Source organism: Schistocerca cancellata, chromosome 5 (genome assembly GCF_023864275.1).
Source record: "Schistocerca cancellata isolate TAMUIC-IGC-003103 chromosome 5, iqSchCanc2.1, whole genome shotgun sequence".
NCBI classification, from domain to species: domain Eukaryota; kingdom Metazoa; phylum Arthropoda; class Insecta; order Orthoptera; family Acrididae; genus Schistocerca; species Schistocerca cancellata.
In genome coordinates this window covers 352836968-352853663 of record NC_064630.1, presented here as the reverse complement: position 1 = coordinate 352853663, position 16696 = coordinate 352836968, and the positions used below count along the sequence as shown (strand labels likewise).

At 43.5% G+C, this 16696-nt stretch overlaps 1 protein-coding gene across 1 annotated transcript in view; it reads right to left on the bottom strand.

The window, feature by feature from the left end:
* LOC126188056 (kalirin) overlaps window positions 1–16696 on the bottom strand; it is a 2181516-nt gene that overhangs the window by 73822 nt on the left and 2090998 nt on the right. The gene's annotated exons all lie outside the window — the stretch shown is intronic.

Sequence of the window (16696 nt, the reverse complement as noted above, 5' to 3'; positions counted from 1 at the left end):
GACAATGTACCCTGTCATAAAGCATCATCTGTGAGGTAATGGTTTGCCCACAATAACGTTCATGACATGGAATGCCTGCCCCGAGTCTCGACCTGAAAGTGGTGGAATACCTCTGGGATGAGTTGGAACGTCGACTTTGCTCCACACTCCAGCGGCCAACATCACTACCTTCTCTGGTATTTGCTCTTGACGAAGAACAGGCTGCTCTCTCATTCACATTCTTTCCAACACCTCACTGAAACTGTCCTCATCAGTGTTCAAGCCATCATATAGCCGAAAGGTGGCCATAGCTCATATGTCCACTAAAGCAAGTCTGGATGCTTTAGAGCAAATGACGTATACTGAAGATGCAATGAGGCAAAGGATTACTTCGGTGTGGGAGTTTTCTGTTATCGACAGAAAATCAGCGTGATACTGTTCGCTCAAAGTGAACAGATACTGAGCAGAGTTCTTTTTAAAATGGAATGTTTGATAAGTAATGGCTATAATACGAACATAAACCAAGAGTAAAGTAAGTAATGATGCCCGCCCGGTTAGCCGCGCGGTCTAACGCACGGCTTTCCGGATTGGGAGGGAGCGCCTGGTCCCCGGCATGAATTCGCCCGACGGGTTTATGTCGAGGTCCGGTAAGCCGGACAGTCTGTGGATGGTTTTTAGGCGGTTTTCCATCTGCCTCGGTGAATGCGGGCTGGTTTGCCTTATTCCGCCTCAGCTATACTATGTCGGCGATTGCTGCGCAAACAAGTTGTCCACATACGCGTACACCACCATTACTCTACCACGCAAACATAGGGGTTACACTCGTCTGGTGTGAGACGATCCCTGGAGGGGAGGGGGGGGGGCTGTCCACCGGGGGTACAATAACCCTGAAAGAGTCGTTCGGTGTGGGGCGGCGGAGGGGTGAAATGGAGTGCGGTAGTCGTCGTGGGGTTGTGGCTGCGGCGGGGACGGAGCCTCTCCGTCGTCTCTAGGCCCCTGGTTAACATACAAAACAATACAATACAAGGTAATGCTGCATCATCTAGAGCCGGCCGCGGTGGCCGAGCGGTTCTAGGCGGTTCAGTCCGGAACCGCGCGACTGCTACGGTCGCAGGTTAGAATTCTGCCTCCGGCATGAATGTATGTGATGTCGTTAGGTTAGTTAGGTTTAAGTAGTTCTTAGTTCCAGGGGACTGGTGACCTCAGATGTTGCGTCCCAAAGTGCTCAGAGCAAATTGAACCATTTTTTGCATCATCTAGTAAATTACAATGTAGTCCATCAAAATGCAGGAAATCTCACTACCGGCTAAGTGAAACCTTCGTAGTACCTCTGCTTCCTTTTCCATTCTGTCGACTATTACCTCATTCGAAGCAGAGCTCAACCACGGATTGGAGACAGACAAGGAGGGAATTGGTGGTGATCTTTTTCAAACGAACCGTCTCAGCACTCGACTTAAGTGATTTTGGGAAATGATGGGACTCCTAAATTAAGATGAACGGGTGGAGGTTTGAACCCTGCTCTTCCGCATTGTGAGCCCACTGCCTAAACAAATGCGCCACGTTACTTGGTCTCACCATTAGCTAACTGTGGGGGTTAACGGGCAATAAAAAAGGGATTATGTACATAATTGGCTGTCAGTCAGGACCAAATCACACATGCAATGGACCGCTCATAAGAAATTACGATTGGCCGTGCTGCGATAAATCACACTTTTCAGAGAACATAACGGTCCTTTTATCGTTAGCGTATCAAATATGACATGCATGTTCACTCAACTTATTCACCGAGGCTGGGCGATAACATGAAAGCTGCAAGTAATTTCGCACGTTGTCCCTTGTAGTTGTGTAGTCGAGCACATGACGTCTAACTCTGCCTAACGCTAACGAGCTGATAGCCCTCTTCTTTTTTTGCGCAAATGTAACGGGAGTTTTCACCTTCCTTACATGGTCGCTGACTAAATGTAACAATTTCCGCGTATATTGTAGTTACTTAATCGGAGTATGATCTTTAGAAGGAAGCGAGCTTGAGAAATCTCCGCCCGAACAGGCCGCGGAAGGCTCAACGGTACCGACCGACCGCCGTGGCATCTTCAACCATTTGGCGTCATCGGAGGGGTGTGGAGTCAGCACACTGTTCTCCCGACCGCTGTCAGTTTTCGTAATGTGGATCTGCTACTAGACGGTTAAGTAGGTCCTCAATTGCCATCCCGAGGCTGAATGCACCCCGGTAGCTCAACGGTGCATGACGGCTCTGATGGTCACGCATCTAAGTGCCAGCCACGCCCGATGGCGCTTAACTTCGGTCATCTGACGGGAACAGGTGTAGCCATCGCGGTACGGCCATTGACTTAAGCTTCACACATGTAGACTAAAATTAGCGCCCCATCGATCTACTGAGGATGGCTATAACGTCAATGAGACACTCGCCTTTTCCGAGGTAGAATACTCCGAGGAGACTACGTTCTGAAGTCTCCAAGTTCAAGACGGACGTAGAACAGCGTGTAGTTACACCTGCTGGCTTGTATCAAATTGAAGGCCCCTGCACGAACACGGACCTTTCGTTAGAAAACGACAAGGCTGTAGATGATTCTAAATTCTGGATAAATGTCATACAGTCTGGGAAGTATCGCGGCTGTCCTCCAAGTGAGCAAGACGGGACCAGCGGCGGGAAGCAGGGGCAAAGGCGGCGAGCAGAGCGCGTCCAAGGACCCCGGGAAGTTTATTTTACCGCGCCGGCCGCAGAAGGTCCTACGGAATGTAGGTCGCGACTGGTGGCGCGGAGCGGTTCGCACGAAGGCATTACCGCACAGCTTTATCGGAACGGGAGCTGTACCCGCCAAGAGAAATGCTGGCTGGACGTGAGACAAACGAGGTGGCGGCCTGCGGGATCGTTCTGGAGCACTTCTCGGAACAAAGAAGTCCTCTCTCACCTTGGCACGATTGTGGGGAGGAAGCCGGAGTCGCTGGTGATACGGCGACGCCGTACGTGCGACAGGGTGTGTCGCTGCACACGCAAGACGGTTGGCGTCTTCACAGTCATTATCTCGCACCTGGCTGGGTTTGACGAGAAACGATGCGCAGCATCGAAATAACATTAGCAGTGAGATGCTTATTTGGGGCCCCAGTAACGCGTTCTTTGCTGGTAAACATAATGTTTCCAGGGCATTTATAGTCAGATCCCTTAAGCGGTGGTTCACTTAGAGAAATTTTGGGTCCACGTGAATGTACTAATAAGTGTGGCGGTTCCCGCAGTCTCTCTCACTGGAACAGATAGTCTCGTCCCAAGCGCTAATGTTAGGGATAAAATGTGTCTATCTGTAAAATTCTGCTTGGGGCCGTGGTGACCCAGCAGGTAGAGCACCAGATTCGGCGTTGGGCGGATAGAGGGGGGCATTTATCTTCGTTCCAGTCCTTCCCGGACGACTCCAGGTTCACTCAACCTTTTATCAAATACATACAGGAGATTTTGCCCGGGGCTAAAATTCGGATGGGGCGAAGGGCCCGCCACCCTCCCCCTCCTAGTGCCTCCTACCTGTAGGCAGGTCAACAGCCCGGTCACTGGCTTCCAACACAGACTTTTTTTTTGTGTAATCATGCTTGGGTGAACTATCATTTTAAGGGGCCTGACTAGGTCCCGCAGATCTCAGTAACGATATCAGTTTATCGATACATCTGTATCACATAATGTATGCACAATTGAGTTCAGTATAGTCTCTCTTCAGGTACCACGTACGACAAACGACTTTTAATGAGGATTCTTTTTTTTACACATCTTTATTTGGTCGCTAACAGCAACAGTTCACTTGTTGTTAAAATGTTAGCTTAAGAAATAAACATTTTTTAACAATAAGTGAGCCGTTATTACTAGCGACGAAAAAAAAAAGTGAAAAAAAACGTAATAGTCGCAGGCCTGGTGCGCGACTTCATATCGCAATTTACGCTAATCGACTAGTGAGGCTCAAATACTCCGAGTGATCGCCCAGAAGAGGAGAACGCCATACATGAAACCAGCCAAACTGTCGAATTCAGGCTGCCTCACGTTCTACATATTTACCTACAGCGGAGAAAAAAAATTTGATATCTGTCGATAAGGCTCTGTCGTCTTGAAATTGACTGTACACGAACTGGGCATTGAAATAAAATGTGTGAGAAAGTCATACGGAGAAACTGACATTCTGACTGAAACAAATTAAATAAAAGCTGAAAAAAGCCCATAGGGTACCTATCTTCAATGGACTCGGTGAAAATAAAATATCCGTCTTTGCTGTTGTTAATAATACGTAGTAATACTGCCTTCGTCGTCATCAACAGAGAAATATCGCTCATTTACACATGGATTCAACAGTACCGAGTAGCCGTAAATTCCCTATAAATGTGTTAATCGGGCCACAGGCACCAACAGGCAAGAAGTCTTGACACTGACAAATTAATTTGATTCATTAACGATCAGAAAAACCGCTACATATTGTACAATGGAGTGTAATAGCGGAACTGTAACGAAATAGAAAAGACAATTTTCTGAGGTTTTGTCCTGTTCCTTTTTTACGTCATCATCGCATCTTCATCAACATCGGCACCTTCATCATATCAGCATCGAGAACAGCACCACCAACAACAGCACACATCAGACACCACACTACCAACAGAAATTTATCGCACGAAGCAGTCACAAACACGTGACACGCCGACTCGCCCAAGCGGCAATAATTAGTAGGGCCTTGAGCCCCAAGAGTTTATTTAGCAATTATAAAGGTGTACATGTCTTGACGTATAAAAAGATTGGAAACCTTTGACATGTGGATATGGAGGAGGATGGAGAAGAAAAGCTGGGCACAAAGGGCTAAGAATAAGGAGGTATTAAAAAAGGTTGGTGAAAAAAAGGATAAATATTCCAGGAGATTTTAAAGAGAAAAAGGAACTGGTTAGGAGACTGTCAAAGATTACAGACGCTTCAGAGGGAAGGAAAAAATATCAAATGACAGATTATATGAAAGTGTATAACAGTTATCTAATGACAAAAGAATAGCAGGCGACAGCGAAAGATGGTAAGCAAATATTACGCAAAGACCTGCCTAACGAGCAGAAAACACGCACACACACACACACACACACACACACACACACACACACAAAGTTAAAGAAATACGTATATCATAAAACATCCACGAGAAAGCTTTGCTCCACAGATATGAGTGGGAAGACACACAAGTTTTTAAAATGACAAATTTTGAGTCCCTGATGTCCAGCTACTACACGCGCATTGTGTTTGTGTGTGTGTGTGTGTGTGTGTGTGTGTGTGTGTGAGAGAGAGAGAGAGAGAGAGAGAGAGAGAGAGAGAGAGACCGCGCGCGCTGTGCGAATAGCGTTATCAGTGTTTCTACGACATCATAGGTGGCAAGTAGAGGTATCGTTCGCTTAAATAAATGTGTATGTTGCAATGAAAATCGCTTTTAGTAAGAAGGCGATTTCTCTAGATAAAAAGTACTTTATACTGAACTGCTGCTAGAGTTTCCTAGCTTTAACTAGAATTTACTGCTATACATGTTTGAATCTCACATAAAACAAGTTTTAATTTTGGACATTAGATAAAACTGGTTTCAGCTGGAGAAACATACCTCAGTTAAAAGTCAACAGTCGTTGCCAAGTTGATGTTGTCGACACGCAAACCCCAGAAGGCAGTGGATTTAAGCTTATAATGGTGTATCAGAACCACTTCACAAAATTTGTTCCGTCACATGCACTGCAAAGCCAGAGAGCCATGATATTTCCACATCAATCAACACCTATATTTTTGACATTTGGTGCTCACTACATTTTACACTCTGTTACTTAAATAATATTCAAAATTTCGTCTACATATGTATAGCACTTCATAGGCTCTTTTTTCACTTATTTTCGCTTTCCACAAATATCAATAACCTTGAATCAATTTAATTTTCTGTACTGTTTCTGTGTCTTTTTTCAGCTAATCGTGCTTCCTGTATTCCGTCCACTAATTTATCGTAACTTTTTTGTCATCATATTGCAGTGTTTTTTGTGCTCATCAATCTGCAGCATCCTTTTTTTTAAAAAAAAAATTGGTTTCCATCGTGTTTCTTGATTTAGATCTGCCACGAGTTACGCGTATGAGTCGATCTATACGTGCTGAGTGGGAGGGCAACCGAGGATGAGCGAAGGCGGCGGCGTGTCAACCGACGAATGGGGGACACCGCCGGACCAATCAGAATCATTCCGATGCGTCACGTGTGAACAATAAATGGACCTCGTTCGTGGCGAAACAGTTTCACTTTGTCAGAGTGTGTTTAGTCTAGTTAAAACTAGTTTAAACTGACATTCATTTCTAACCGGCGGTAAATTCTACTTGCAACAAATGTATTCAGTATAATCTAGTTTTAACTAGTAAGAATGCATTCAAACTAAAAACGGGCCACACACAAAGAAAACCGAAATGTGTTGCTAAAAATTATAAAGTGCTCCTATATACAATGCTATTGTTCACAGTACTGGTCGCTAACTTGGTTGGCACTGAGCGCTGACAAGTATAGAACGCTGTAGGGGGGATGGCGAACGCTGGAGGGGAGTTGCCGGCCTAAACTGAAACGTTCACATTATTTGTAAATATTACGCGGGGCCCCCCGCCCACGCCCACACTTTCACGCTGACCATTCAAAAAGATCTAGTGTCTCCTCTGCTTTCGTTAGTATCTAAAAAGTATACCGCCAAAAATGGAGCGACTTATTTTCGCCTGGCTTGTTAACCATTTGTAACTTTCAAAGGAGCGTCATCAGTGGCGAAATTTGAGTAAAACGTGCACACTTATATGGTTGCCATGTCAAATTTGCTTCTTTTGCCAAAAATAGCGGAGTTTACACTGTCTCACCTCACTAAATGTTCTGCAGACACAACTGGGACAGGATTCTGTGGTTTATTAATTGAGGAACTGGGGAAAGTAAAGACAGCAGCTTACAAACAAGCACATCCTCAGTACAAAAGAGAAAGAAAAAAAGTACAATGTCCTCACATTCATTGTTCAAAAAACCATAGCATTTCTCGTTTCACCAGCTATCGATGGCCTTTAAAAACTACATTCAAATGTTCAAATGTGTGTGAAATCTTATGGGACTTAACTGCTAAGGTCATCAGTCCCTAAGCTTACACACTACTTAACCTAAATTATCCTAAGGACAAACACACACACCCATGCCTGAGGGAGGACTCGAACCTCCGCCGGGACCTGCCGCACAGTCCATGACTGCAGCGCCTGAGACCACTCGGCTAATCCCGCGCGGCAAAAAACTACATTCTCTCACCGAAAAATCTGTTGTTACTGGAATAATACGGTAGATAAAAAGCTCTACATAATAACGATATGGTAGAATACACTCCTCTCTGCGTGTTATCATTTGCCAAAACCTCATTTTGATATCTGAAACCGTTTATAAAAGAAGAGAAATCTTCTGGATATTTCACTCTGGCTTTATCAATGGCGCGGCGCGATCGCAAATGAGTGTGCTACATCAGATCAATTTTCTCAAGATTGGTAACAGATATATATCCAAGTCTACAGAAAAATTCAATATGTTAGTTAAATTTCACACGCACAACACATTATGGATAATATGCAACATACGCAAAGTCATAGCGACCTCTTATTTTTCATTGCACACTTCGCCGGATTTCGCATAGCGTCTTACTTTCACGTAAATAACACAATAAACATGAGCATTATCGAAATGATGGCCACATCATGAACCTGACATATAAAGCTATAAGTAATGCAAAAATGAATTTTTTTTATCAAATAGTTTCTGTAAAATCGTTCGAGAAACACTGCAGGATGCGCGCCACGATGCTGTCATAGCTGACCGGCCGAAAGGTGGAAAACACTTATGGTCTCCCTTTCCGAAAAAACGAATGAACTCGCCCAGCGCTTTTGACGAAAACTGGTCACTGAGCATCGGCCACGATATCCTGCGCGAACTATAAAACCGGCCGATTCCTTCGCTCCCAGCATCCCCTGCGAGAAGCGTCGACCTATACTGCTTGAATACTAGGATACTTCTACACATCGAGGGCCGAATTTTCCCTCCGTTCTTCAGCAGTTCGAATTAATGTTCCATCTCCATCAGTTCAGGAGACGACGTGACGAAACAATCTTAATTTCGACTGCCGTGGCATTCCAAATCGAAGTCTGAAGCTGCATCAACTGGCGATTCCCATTAATACGCCTCGCCAGCACGGAACTTACAACCGACATCGCTTTTCCCTAATCACACAACACTCCCCCCTCCCCACTTTCCAACAGACAACTATCTTGGTTACGCATAGGCCCGGCGGCGGCATTATCACATACTATGTTTGCTCATCGTTTCCTGAGACCTCACATCCCCGCATATCTGTCTTCAAACACAGCATTCCTTCAGCAACAGCATACACGAGCTACTGGATCCATTCACAATAAATCATGTTACTACCTTCCGTATTCCTTCGCTGTTACAACCACTTCCACACGGAATGAAACTCGTAGTCAAGAAAACTTAACTGCTCCATTCCCAAAATGCCTACCCCTCGAACTAGCGGTAGCTCTGCCTTTATCCTTCCACCAGAGTCTCTGTATGTAACTACTATCATCTGTCGCAACATGATATCTTATGCATTAGCCCTGTTTTCTTCCTCCTTTTTGTCTTCCACTTTTTTCATTCACCACTGTCCTATAGGTCACTCGTAATAATGGTAACAATACGCTATCTTTCTAGTACAATGCTGATTTAACGATTCTACACATACCTACCGAGAAAACAGTACTGCGTCTAAGACGACGTAATTCACAGGCAATTAAATATTGTTCTCCTGATATTTTATATTTATTTACGCTGCTCCCGTGTGGCACCACTCCTCCGACACATTCTGAATGTAATATTGTGTAAGTGGCTCTCAATGGGCCTACAAAATTTTTAAAAAATATAATAAACAAAAACTATTAAACCAGTTACATTTCGATACATTTGTTCTTTATGCTTTTGATTCGAAATATCTGTCTTTGACAGAGTGTACAAACGATTCGCGGTGATAGCGTAATATAATTGAAAAATTCTCGTTCTTCTACCTTAATGTGCACAGTTACGTCGTTTCAGACGCAAAAGCGACTCACGACCAGTTTTCTTTTCGAACGCTACCAATGATCAGCCAGCAGTATCAACAAGTTACTGTTACAAGTACAAAACTTTACCTAATTACAATGAAAGTAAAAATTGTGTACCTTCAATATCGTATTACCTTTGGTACGGCAGTCAAGGAAGAAATAAACGCCGAAATTGTGCAACGTTTCTTAGAGAAACGACCGAAAGAGGAAGTTGAAGACATTGGACGGATATTCGGGAGAAGTATGCATCACGTGTCCTTGTAGCAAACATAACAAAGTTTCATGTGGTATACTTAAACTGCTTGGCGAGTGCCGTAATGGTTCAAATGGTTCAAATGGCTCTGAGCACTATGGGACTTAACATCTGTGGTCATCAGTCCCCTATAACTTAGAACTACTTAAACCTAACTAACCTAAGGACATCACACACATCCATGCCCGAGGCAGGATTCGAACCTGCGACCGTAACAGTCGCGCGGTTCCGGACTGAGCGCCTTAACCGCGAGACCACCGCGGCCGGCGCCGCAATGGTTCGTCAAGCAGGCAGCAGTAGGACCGTCCCCTTTCCCCTCTCCCCAAAGCTCGATCACTAGCAATCTTGTTATTAACACGTCTTTTAACTGCGTCTTAACTTTGATTTTCCTGTTGACTTCACCAATGCGGGAGGAATGACGTGCCCGCCACGTGTTGTGATTTTGTCCGTGTCTGACGGAAGTTATGAAATAGGAAGTATTGCTAGGTGCAAAATTCCCCGTTCCTAGTGTGTGTTGATATCAAATTTCTCCAGGAAACCACCAGACACCATCTTCTGCCACTACAGTCACCTTTATTGTGGTCTTCCGTCATTTTCACACGCAGTAGCTTCCTCCCTGTCTCTTTAACAACAACACTGCTCTTCTGAGATACTGCTTCTACGCCATCTACCTCATTATCACTAGAGACATTTAAAAATCGTGCCAATATGATATCTTCTTACCACAATGTTGATGCTCATGTCTAGCTTGGTAAAAGTAATGTAACTGTAAGACGACGGTTGCACAAGCAAATTGTCGCGCACGGTCTCATTGCAACCAGGCCCTTGCCTGACAATTTTACAAAAAGTGTGGGGAGCTGAAAGTGGATGATCAGACACGAAATTAAACACCGCTCTTTTTAAATAAGAGTCCAATGTCACAACAACTGCGCTACCTCGCTCGATTTCTGACTTCTGCTTCGGTATTTTCCTAAACACACACACACACACACACACACACACACACACACACACACACACACCGGAGGCTAAGTCACTGCTGCAACAGCCATTTCCGTTGCTTACATTATAAACGCGTACGACTGGCAGTGTTTACCAGCATCTGTTGATGTTCGCCGATATGCACTCCGACCATTACAGCGAACATCCATCCGTCCTTCATGCCGAAGTCATGAATGAGTACAGTATCAAGAATGAATCTCCTACTGCAGTGCGTGGCTGTTACGAAACTATTTGTCTGATTACAGTCGTGCACGGTACCAGCGTTCGAATCGAGACACTTGCCTTACACGGACAAACTTCTTACCGAACGAGATATACATGAAAGTCTCACAACAGGAGGGAGTAACTTCCACATTAAAGCTGTAATTCGGTCCATGTAGAGACGCTCGACAGCTCAGTCTGTGAGAATAGCGCCCGCGACAGGCAAGTACCTGGGTTCAGATCCCGGTTCAGCAAATGTCTTCTGTCAGGAAGTGTAACAAATTAGCGTTCAGAATTATTAGCATCAAGTCTGGAGAGGCTTGTACCAGCTCGTATATCGTAACGCGCGAGACAAGAAGGCAAACAGTCCCGGGTCAAATCCACGCGGCGGATTGACGACCGTAGCTGGAGTACCTTCTAGCCTGAATGTAGTGTTTTAGGGGGTTTCCCACGCTCGTTTACGCAAACACTGGGCTGGTCCCCAATTTCCGATTCGGAAATGCAGAACAAAGTTTACACGATTTACAGATAGGTGGTTGTTCACAACTACTCTCCAAAATGTTGAAATGTATGTGAATTCCTAAGTTCGTAATGGACCAAACTGCTTAGGTCATCGGTCCCTAGACTTACACATTACTTAAACTAACTTATGCTAAGAACAAGGGAGGACTCGAACCTCCGGCGGCGGGTAGGGGGGGGGGGGGGGTGACACGCCTCAAATCGCGCGACAACCTAACAACTCTCCCTAAGGTAACTGGCTACTGCGGCGACAAGGAGAAGTATCCGGCTGTGCAAGGTTAAATAAAACAAATTTATCAAATTTTCAGTACAGCCGACCCCGTATTAGACGGGATTGTTACGAGGATGAATGAAATGTAAACCGGAACTTTTTTTAGTAACATTAACCGTAGTTTCGTCTGTGCTTGGAAGGACATAATAATTGTAATAAAAAGGAAAAACACTTCCTAATGTTCTGCAAATTATATTTATACACTACGAAAACAGAGAAGGCATAAAATTACACCACTTCTGTACGCTGGCCGATAGCAATGACTCAATAATTACACAGACTGGTGCAAAATTCTTGCATTTTTAATACCGATAACAGATAAGAATTTTTATTCAATAGTAAAGACAAACTGCAACCCTTGGCACAGAGACATATATGTAAAATCACTTGCAAACAGGGCAAAAAAGTGTATATTGGTCAATCAGACAGAGCTGTGGCAATTAGGCTACGTGAATGTGAGAGACGATGGAGATTAAGGAAGAAGGATTCGACCTTTATTGATCACTGTTTAGTAGAAAATCATTCATATGATGTAGAATGTGAAGTTCTACATTCTGTCAAGAAAAGCAGAAAGATGACCCTACTGGAAACAGACACACAACACAGAACGCTGAAACTAGTATTAAATGATCAGACTCAGTTTTCACTTTTCCCTTTGTTAAGTTTAGTTTTCGTTACAAATACTACATTCAGATTGTAAATTCATCTTATTTCCCATTAGCTGTTAAATTTATCTCCATATAAAAACTTTGTTACCCCCTTTTTTGTTAATGTAATTATTTCAATCTTTTACTAAGTAAACACACTGTCAATTTTGTATCTTCTGTTCAAATAATATCTGTGTTTAGTCGCATTTGCTACAATTGTCACCTGAATATGGCCTGAGAAACCAAAAGTCGGTTCGTGAAGAAATAAATGCAATTTTGCACAACATTAGAAAGTGTTTTTCCTTTTTAATATGTTTATTAATGCTTCAGAAAATTTCGTACACATGAACTTACTCTCGTATATCGTCTTCCGAACAAGAAACACATTTTTCCCAACCGAAAACCAGTTTCTTCACCCCGGTTTCGTAAAATTAACATGTCTGTGACAGCAGCCAGTTGCGCACGAACACTTCCACAGCACGGTTGTCTCAAGTCTGTCCTACGACTGCTTCCTTCAGTGGTCAAAACAATGAAAATCGCAGGTTGATAAGTCTTGACTGAAAGATGATGTTATAGTGTGATCCTGAACAATTCCTGAATATTTTGTTGCTTTCGGCGGCGTGGCGTCGAGCGTCGTCGTGAAGCGCGATCACGTTCCGGACTGGAAGCGCGCGCCTTTTCAAACGATATTCACGTTTTGTTTTGTCCAAAAGTTGGCAAGCAGCGTTCATAGCACAATGTTCGAGGCCATCACAGTCGGGTTCAAATGGCTCTGAGCACTATGGGACTTAACATCTGAGATCATTAGTCTCTAGAACTAAGAACTACTTAAACCTAACTAACCTAAGGACATCACAAACATCCATGCCCGAGGCAGGATTCGAACCTGCGACCGTAGCGGTCCCGCGATTCCAGACTGTAGCGCCTAGAACCGCACGGCAACACCGGCCGGCCACAGTCGGGTCAAAATATGTTCCCACTCAGTCTGGTAGCGTGTCAGCAGCCGTTTTCATATCTCGAGACGATGAAATTTGTGCTGTGCAGTGAGAAGGCGAGGCACTTTCCGAAATCCCAAGATTGTTAGTAACGATCGCCTGAGCACTACAGCAGCTTATGCCAGCCTCTGCAGCAATTCCCTTCTAAAACCCGTTCGTGCCATGTCTATGCTCGAGTCTTTCTGCGGTGTTGTCCCCGAACTGCGCTGCAAGTTTTTTCAAAATTTCGGACGGATTTAAGGGTTCTGTTATGAGAAACTAGATTATTTATAACAGATGCGCGGCGCAACAAATGTCGACACTTCTTGCTCTGACATTGCGATTCTGACTAAAGAAATGCTACGGCAGCGCTGTAGCTGTTGAGGACTAAGACTTGAACCGAAAGCGACAATGAGCAGATCACGCGCCGCTCTCCGTTTACAAGAAGGCGCGTAAAACAAAAATACCCGTTTATATTTTATTCACCCCCTCCCCCGTAAATAAAATAAACTTGGCAATTCATGACTGCAGCCGATCCCGCTCTACGCAGAATTAACGCGAAGAAAAAGAAGATTCCGAGCGACGCGTTATTTGCAGAAAAGGCACTTCTCCTCTTATCATTCACTACCGAATACGGAAAATAACATGAGAGATGATACGAGTGCGAAAACAGGTTATTTATTCGGGACAAGTGAACGCCATACCACAGAGAGTATGATATAGATTCTCCGTGATTTATGTGCTCGTGTGAAACTGCAGACAACGGACACAATAATGCTGCATTCTCGTGACAACACACGTGCGCAGCGCATGACCCGTGCTCACGACCTCCACTGTACAAGGCAACAAGACTACCCCGGGACAACGGAGACATAAGTGCTGATGGAGTGTGGATGACTTCATTCATTATATCTGATTCAGTCAGTAAAATTCCAATGTTTAAACATTCTAAATTTGTTTCGAGGCAAATAATTATTGCAATAGCCCCTATCTTCGTTAAGTAAGATTAATAAACGAAAATAAATTTAATTTTGGCAATGGAAAAATTCGGTGATGTGGAATCAAATTGATGAAACTTCCATTTTAGACAGTCATTGCTCCCTGATACCATACATAAGCCCCTAGACCTTTTAAAAATACTGGAGTGACAACTGTGTAGTTATTAGAAGTTAACAACTTACAGATGTTAGGAGCAGACTTTGTAAAAGTGAAGTAATGAGCTTGGAACGTTTGCAAAAAAATAATGTCCGAAAACTTCGATTATGTTTTATCACAAAAATAAGAAAATTTGCGTCTTTTGCAGCTTAAATTTATTCTTGCGTGCCGGACATGTTTCGCCTATTTACGTTAAGCATCTTCAGTGGTCTATAAGACATATAAAATTACTTAATTATAAATTTTTGATGTAACATTTCTTGAGATATGTATAATTTTTTTGGAAATTACTATGGGACTAAATGGAAGAGGTGATCGGTTCCTAGGCTTCCACACTACTTAACCTAACTTGAATTAACTTATGCTAAGGACAACACACATCCACACCCATGCCCGAGGGGGGACTCAAACCCCCGACGGGGAAAGCTGCGCGAGCCGTGGCAAGCCGCCCTAGACCGCGCGGCTACCTGTTATATGTATAATTAGATACGTTTATACGTATTATAGACCACTGATGATGCCTCACATGAATAGGCAAAACATGTCCGGTACTCAGGAATAAATTTCAGTTGCAGAAAACGGAAGTTTCCTTATCTTTATGATAAAACATAATTGAAGTTACCATTAGCAGCTGAAGAGAATGGCTGCAAATATTAATAATAATAACCGAAAAGATAAGGTTCGTGTAAGTCTGCAGGTTTTTCGTGGCCGTTGTTATTAATGGTAACACGGAGTGTTCAGTTAACTGGTTACTCAAGAGTGAAGAGAGACGTGATTCAGTCTAACAACCTAGATTTTACCTTCAGAGTAAGATTTAGTTTCAAGTGGAAATACTAACTCTTACTGTGTTTGACAGAGTTTGTACACACTCTATTTAACTGTATCGTTGCTGGCAACCAGATGAAAGGTAAAAACAGGGCATCACAGAGCGTCCTATTTTACATTAACTGATTTTATGCCATTTTTCGCAGATGGAAAAATGCTCACAGCCTTAAGAAGACGGGTAACCGACATCCCCACGCGTTCTTTGACGGGGAAAGTATTTCTGTCGAATTTATTTTGAGAAGAAAGGGAAACGCGAACACCTGTCCCACGTGACGGCAGAAGTATGCAGGACACAGCAATCAGGAGCAGCTGTGAGGAAGCGTCAGCCGGTAAGAGCAACAGGAAAACATAAAACAGACAGGGAAAGATCTCTTCAACTGGGCCACTCTGCTCTTCCTGGTACACGGGCTGGGGCACTGAGCGACGGCCCTTATTACTTAACACCCAGCCGACAAAGGACACGTCGCTGTGGGAATCCCTTGCTACGGACACAAAACCACTATGGCAGAGTTTTCTGGTCAGACAGTTGTAGCCACCGAAACCCAAGAGGAATTCCGTAGCGTACTTAACTCACTGGAACAATAAACAGAAAACTAAGGCTATGATGTGCACAGAAGATGAATGTTCTGGATGGCTAAGTGTTAAATTCGGACAGAAGAGCCTTGGAGGCGTGGACGAATTTTGCTATCCAGCAAACAGAATACACCATCTGATCAAAAGTAACCGGCTTCAAAAAACAGTTAATGACGTATCTACTTAAGCAACAGTAATGCCTTCCTCTGTACATGAGTGCACTTCACCTCATTACTTCCCTCTCTCCCCCTCCTTAAACCTCCCTTACCCAAAACTCGCTATACTAGTAAACATCTACTTTACACACCAATATATTAATGTACATCTGCACAAACCTTCATTATTATTGCCACTCTTTCTCATGTTTGTCATTATTATTTGATTTTTTTACTGTTATTATTATTGCTTTCACCATAATCTGTATGTATAGCACCTGATGTAAAAATACTGCCAGCATTTACTTTATTAGGTCTTAGTCATATTCATCATTATTATTTGATTTTTTGTTTTACTGTTATTATTATTGCTTTTATCATAATCTGTATGTATAGCAACTGTTGTAAAAATACTTCCGCATTTACTTTATTAGGTCTTAGTCACTACTCTTTATTCATATTGTCACTAGAGTAAGCTAATTTTCTCATTTAAACTATGTTCATGATGTAACTCTGATGTGTGAAATGCTGCATGTGTGAAACACTGGTCCGATGTAAGAGAGGGCCTGATGGCCCTAATCTGATCAGGTTAAATAAATAAATAAATAAAAATAAATAAACAGTCTTATGTAATGCGGAACTGATCAGAAGATGTCACAAGAAGAGGACCTTTCAGGATAAAAGGAGGAAGAAGAGAGTAATCAGGAGGGCTCGGTGACTTCGAACGTGGACTAGTCACTGGATGTCACCTGAGTAACAAATACATCAGGGACAATTCAGACCTTCTAAAACAGACCAGGCCGACTGTTGATATGACTGTGAAGTGGAAAAGCGAAGGAAGAACCACGCCTACACTAAGACCAGGGAGACCTCAGGTTCCAAAGAACAGGGACCGTCGATCACAGCGGATGGTGGTTATATAAAAAAAATAAAAAAAAGCATGAAATCAGCGGAAGGAACACTCGCGAGTTCCAGCACAATGACTGAGCCTAGGCGAGTT